At 35.3% G+C, this 6,574-nt stretch overlaps 1 pseudogene; it reads right to left on the bottom strand.

Annotated features, from left to right (window-relative positions):
• Positions 1-4,019: 4,019 nt before the first annotated feature.
• Positions 4,020-4,118, bottom strand: LOC116535112 (annotated as a pseudogene).
• Between the last annotated feature and the right edge of the window lie 2,456 nt (positions 4,119-6,574).

Here is a 6,574-nt window from a genome sequence, read left to right as displayed (position 1 = left end):
GTTTCAAAAAGAAAAAGACACATGTATGCAAATATGTTCATTGCAGCACTATTCACAATATCAAAGAAATGCAATAAACCTAAATATCCATCAACAGTAGGCTGAATAAAGAAAGTGTGGTACATATACATCATGGAATACTACGTAGCCATAAGAAAGAATGAGATTATTTCTTTGGTAGCAACATGGATGGAGCTGGAGTCCATTGTCTTCAGCAAACTAATGCAGCAGCAGAAAACCAAATACTGCATGTTCTCACTTAGAAATGGGAGATAAACAATAAGAACACATGAATACAAAGAGGGGAACAACAGACACTAGGGCCTAATTGAGGGTGGGAAGAGGAAAAGGATCAGGAAAAAAAAATACCTATTGGGTACTATGCTTATTACATGGGTGGCAAAATAATCTGTACACAAAACTTATTACTTGGGTGGCAAAATAATCTGACACACAGTTTATCTATGTAACAAACCTGCACATGTACCCCTGTACCTAAAATAATACATAGAAATACAAACGAAAATAAATAAAAATACAGCAAATAAGCAAAAGAGCCAAATAAAACTTTCATAACAGAAAAATAAAAATATCTGTAATTTAAAAAAGCCTCAGTGGATATACTCAAGAGAAGAATGGATAAGACAAAAAAGAATCAGTGAACTTGAAGATAAAACAATATTAATTATCCAATTTGAACAACAGAGAAAGGATGGACTGGAAAAGGAAATGAACAGAGACTCAGAGACCTGTGGGACCTAAAAAAAGATCTGACATTCAAATCATCAGTGTCCCAGGAGGAAAGGTGAAAATGGGTGAGGCTGCCACAGTATTCAAAAACATAAGAGCTAAAATTTCCCAAATTTGGAAAAAGACCACAACCGACAGATTAAAGAAGCTGAACAAACCCCACACATTAAAAAAAAAAAAATGCAGAAGTTTATGCCAAGACACAGCATAATTATCATCAAACTTTTGAAAAGCAGCAAGAGGGAGATGACAATTTACCTATAGAGGTAAAACTATTGGAATGACAGAAGATTTTTTTTCATCAGAAGCCATGCTAGCCATAAAGAATTGGTACAGTATGTTTTGAGTTTTGCCAACCCTGAAATCTGTATCCAGTGAAATTATCTTTCAAGAATGAAGAAAATATAAAAGCACTTTCAGAAATAGAAAACCTAAGAAAATTTGTCGTTAGCAGACCTACCCTAAAAAAAATAACAGAGTTCTTTTACAGAACAGAAGTAATAAAAGAAGGGATCTTGTACCATCAGGGAGAAAGAAAGAAAGAAAAAAAAAAAAAAAAACAGAAAAGAAAGAAAAACAAAACAATGGGTAAATACAATGCAAGAGATTTTCGTTCTTTTGAGTTTTCTCAATTTTTTTATGCTTAAAGCAAAAATTATGATAGTATCTGATGTGTTTCTCAATATATGTATAGAAAATATTTAAGACAATTATTAAAATAGAATAATTTTTGAAAACACAAAACAAGATGAAACTGTGATTCTTTACCCAAAAAGGCAAAATGTCAATTCAGTAGCTTTTGATAAGTTATGTATATATACTATAATACCCAGAGAAATAACTTCAAAAATCTGTATAAGGATATACACTCAAAAACACTACAGAATGGAAAGACTTCCCCGATGGTACAATGAGGTGCTCAGTGGACCTTCTCCATAACAAAACAACTATTAATCTGGAGAGATTATATAAAACTATCAATATATATGGAAATTGTCCTAAGCCCTTTCAGAAAATTGAAAAATATGTATTTCAAGAAAATCTACTAAATCTCTATAAAAACAGTGACAGTCTATGGCATTTAAGCCACAAACCACTTCCTTCCTATTTCAGGTTAAGTGTGATGATATTTCTATAACAGGTAGTCATGGCCAAGAAGACAGCGCTCCCTCTCTTTCCAATGCCCAGTCTAGGGCTTCAGTTCTTCCCTTGGAAGGGCATACCACTGGCATTTATCAGCTCTCAGCTCTGTGTTAAATACATTTTAAGGAACTGTGGCCAAGAGGTCTGTGTCCATCTTCTTGACCAAGCCTTCCTACTCAGTGTAGAATGTCTATTTAAAGTATGACAGGCAAAGACTGCTGTAACCTAATTGCCCACACCCGAACTCACTCTTAAGGCAAGTAATCCATGATGGGAGAGACAAGCCAAGAAAATCAGGGATTCCTAGCCTTATTTAGTACTCTGTTTACAAAGGAGGAAAATTACTTCAGAAGAGTGGACCAGAGAAAGAATTTAAAGTATAATAATTAAAAAGTTATTTATTTAAATAATAATAATAATAATTTTATTCACCAGTTTTGATTTTGTTCAATATTTAGCCAGTGATTGTCTTTGATAAGCAGAAAGAGAAATTGAAGAAAAAATGCTTCAACTTTATAGTACAGTGTAAAATAATATTTTATGGGTTTTACTTGATTTATCTAAAACTGAATTTTAGTCGAGATTGATTTGAAATTTTTTTTTAGAGACCAGTGAGCCAATTAAACAGCACACTATAACAGAGAGATTATAGCTTGGGCTAAGGAAGTGGACTCAGGTCAGACTACCTGGCTTCAAACTCAAGCTCAAATGATTATCTTTTGGCTGTACAAAACATCAGAGTGTCTCATTTTCCCATTTTCTGCTTTGTAAAATGAGTATGAGGCCAATAATACTTATTTCATAATGGCATGAGGATTTAGTGAGTTTATTTTCACTGCTTAGAGTAGTGCCTTATATTCAATGATAATTAAAATTAAGCACATTGTATTTCCCTTTAAAAAAGATACTTGTACATGCATGTTTATAGCAGCACAATTTGCAATTGCAAAAATGTGGAACCAACTGAAATGCCCATCAATCAATGATTGAATAAAGAAGCCGTGATTTTATATATATATATACACTATGGAATACTACTTAGCCATAAAAATGAATAAATTACTGGCATTCACAGTGACCTGGATAAGATCGGTGACTATAATTCTTAGTGAAGTAACTCTAGAATGAAAAACCACACATTGTATGTTCTCACTGATACGCTAGGGCTAAGCTATGATAATGCAAAGGCATAAGAATGTCAAAATGGACTTTGGGGACCCAGGTGGAAAGGGTGGTAATGGTGTGAGAGATAAGAGACTTCAAATAGGGTACAGCGTATACTGCTCAGGTGATGGGTGCACCAAAATCTCAAAATCAACACTAAAGAGTTAGCTTTTGTAACTAAACACTGCCTGTTCCCCAATAACCTATGACAATGAAACAATAAATAAATAAATAAATAAATAAATAAAGGCATTTTCTGCATCTTTTGAAATAATCATGTGGTTTTTGTCTTTACATCTGTTTATGTGATGAATCACCTTTATTGATTTGCATATATTTAACCAACCTTGCATCCCAGAGATGAATCCTACTTGATCATGGTGGATAAGCTTTCTGATGTGCTGCTGGATTCAGTTTGCCAGTATTTTGTTGAGGATTATTGCATTTATGTTCATCAATGATATTGCCCTGAGGTTTTTGTTATTGTTATATCTCAGCCAGGTTTTAGTATCAGGGTGATGCTGGACTCAATGAATGAGTTAGGAAGGAGTCTCTTCTTTTCAATGTTTTGAAACAGCTTCAGTAGAAATGGTACGAGCTCTTCTTTGTGCCTCTGGTAGAATTCAGCTGTGAATCCCTCTGGTCATTTCCGAACTTGTCACTGGTGTATTCAGAGATTCAGTTTCATTCTTGGTCAGTCTTGAGAGGGTGTATGTGTCCAGGAACTTATTTATTCCTTCTGGATTTTTTAGTTTATATAAATAGAAGTGTTTATTAGTATTCTCTGATTGTTGTTTGTATTTCTGTTGGGTCAGTGGTGATATCACACTTACCATTCCTGATTGTGTTTATTTGAATCTTCTCATGGATGGGAATGAAAGGGGAGAGTGAATACAGCATCTTCAACTGAAATGTCTAGGAGATTGCATTGGAAATAATTAGGGAAATAACTTGTCACATGGATAAGAAAGAAAAGCAGGGTGGGTCATCCTTGCGCAGGAGCCATGCTAATCTTCTCTGTATCGTTCCAATTTTAGTATATGTGTCTCTATGTTTTTCAGTTCAGCTCTGATCTTGGTTATGTCTTGTCTTCTGATACCTTTGGGGTTTGTTTGCTGTTAGGTTAACTTGAGATCTTTCCAATTTTCTTGATATGGACATTTAGTGCTGTAAATTGCCCTCTTAACACTGCTTTAACTTCATCCCCAAGATTCTGGTATATTGTCTCTTTGTTCTTATTACTTTCAAAGAAACTTTTGAGTTCTGCCTTAATTTTATTATTTACCCAGGAGTCATTCAGGAGTAGATTGGTCAGTTTCCATGTAGTTGTGTGGTTTTCAGTAAATTTTTAAATCTTGATATCTAATTTGTACTGTGGTCTGAGAGACTGTTTGCTATAATTTCAGTTCTTCTGCATTTCCTTAGGAGTCCTTTACTTCAAATTATGTGATCAATTTTAGAGTAAGTGTTGTGTGGTGATGAGAAGAACATATATTCTGCTGTTATCTGGTAGAGTTTTCTGTATATTTATTAGGTCTGCTCAATCCAGAGCTGAGTTAAACTTTTGTATGTCTTTGTTGATTTTCTGTCTTGATAATCTGTCTAACATTGTCCGTGGGGTATTAAAGTCTCACTTTTATTGTGCGGGAGTCTAAGTCTCTTTGAAGGTCTCTAAGAACTTGCTTTATAAATCTGGGAGCTCCTGCATTGGGTGCATATGTATTTAGGATAGTTAATTCTTCTTGTTGAATTGAATCCTTTGCTATTATGTAATGTCCTTCTTTGTCTTTTTTTGATCTTTGTTGGTTTAAAGCCTGTTTTTTCAGAAACTAGGAATGTTCCTACATGTCCCCTGCTTCCTTCTGTTTTCCATTTGCTTGGTAAATTTTCCTCAATTCCTTTATTTTGGGCCTATGTGTCTGCATGTGAGATGGGTTTCTTGAAGACAGCATGACAACGGGTCTTGGTTCTTTATTTAGCTTGCCACTCTGTGTCTTTCAATTGGGACATTTAATTAATTTACATTTAAGGTTAGTATTGTTATGTGCAGATGTGATCCTGTCATCATGATGCTAGCAGGTTATTTTTCTGACTTGTTTATGTAGTTGCTTCATAATGTCACTGGTCTGTGTGCTTCAGTGTGTTTTTGAAGTGGCTGGTAATAGGTTTTCTTTTCATATTTAGTGCTACCTTCAGGAGCTTTTGTAAGGCAGGTCTGGTGGTGACGAATTCCCTCAGCATTTGCTTGTCTGTAAGGGAACTTACTTCTCTTTCACTTATGAAGCTTAGTTTGCTTGGATATGAAATTCAGGGTTGAAAATTCTTTTCTTTAAGAATATTAAATATTTAGCTCCCGATCTCATCTAGCTTAAAGAGTTTTCATTAAGATGTCCACTGTTTGTCTGATGGGCTACCCTGTGGAAGTAACCTGGCCTTTCTCTTTGGCTGCCCTTAACATTTTTTCTTTCATTTAGACCTTTGAGAATCTGATGATTATGTGATTTTGAGAATTATCTTCTCATGGAGTATCTTCCTGGGGTTCTCTGCATTTCCTGAATGTGAAAGTTGGCCGGTCTTGCTACCTTGGGGAAGTTCTCCTGCATGATATCTTGAAGTATGTTTTCAAACTTGGTTCCATTCTTCCCATCTACTACAGGTACCCTAATCATTCTTGGATTCAGTCTCTTTACATAATCTCATATTTCTTTGAAGTTTTCTTTATTACTTTTGATTCTTTTTTCTCTACTCTTATCTACTTGTCTTATTGCAGAAAGATAGTCTTCAAGCTCTGAGATTTTTTTCCTCTTTGTGGTCTATTCTGCTATTAATACTTGTGATTGCATTCTGAAGTTGTCACAGTGTGTTTTTCAGCTCTAACAGGTCAGTTATGGTCCTCTCTAAACTGGCCGTTTCGACTTTCCACTACTGTATTGTTTTATCATAATTCTTAGCTTCTTTGCGTTGGGTTACTACATGTTCCGTTACTTCAGCAAAGTTCGGCATTACCCACCTTCTGAAGCCTACTTCTATAATTTCAGCTATCTCCGCCTCAGCCTGGACCTGAGCCCTTGCTGAAAAGGTGTTGCGGTCATCTGGAATAAAGGGCACTCTGGCTTTTTGAGTTTTCAGTGTTTTTTCATTGGTTCTTTCTTATATTTATGGTCTTATATATCTTTAATCTTCAAGGTTGCTCTCTTTTTGATGGAGTTTTTTTGTTTATTGTTGTTTTTGTTTGTTTGTTTTTCTTTTAATAGTCTGGCTACTATTCTGTAAGGCTGCTTTGGCTTGCTGGGGATCTATTCCAGACCCTAGTTGCCTCAGTTTCTCCCACACCACTTTCCTTGGCTGGAGGTGTGGGTTTCCTTGGCTCCATGTTTCTCTCAGCTAGGCCATTGTTCCACTCTGTTTTGATTTCTTCTCTGTGTGTCAAATTGTTTCCCTAATCATTCCCAATGTGAGAACTTGGATATTTCAGTTGAAGGTGCTGTATTTCCACTCCTCTTTTATTCCTCACCAT

Source organism: Sapajus apella, unplaced genomic scaffold, assembly GCF_009761245.1.
Source record: "Sapajus apella isolate SASKATOON/1434 unplaced genomic scaffold, GSC_monkey_1.0 scaffold91, whole genome shotgun sequence".
Classification (NCBI taxonomy): Eukaryota; Metazoa; Chordata; class Mammalia; order Primates; family Cebidae; genus Sapajus; species Sapajus apella.
Note: the sequence above shows the minus strand (reverse complement) of the source record. Positions and strands in the feature narration are given on the sequence as shown.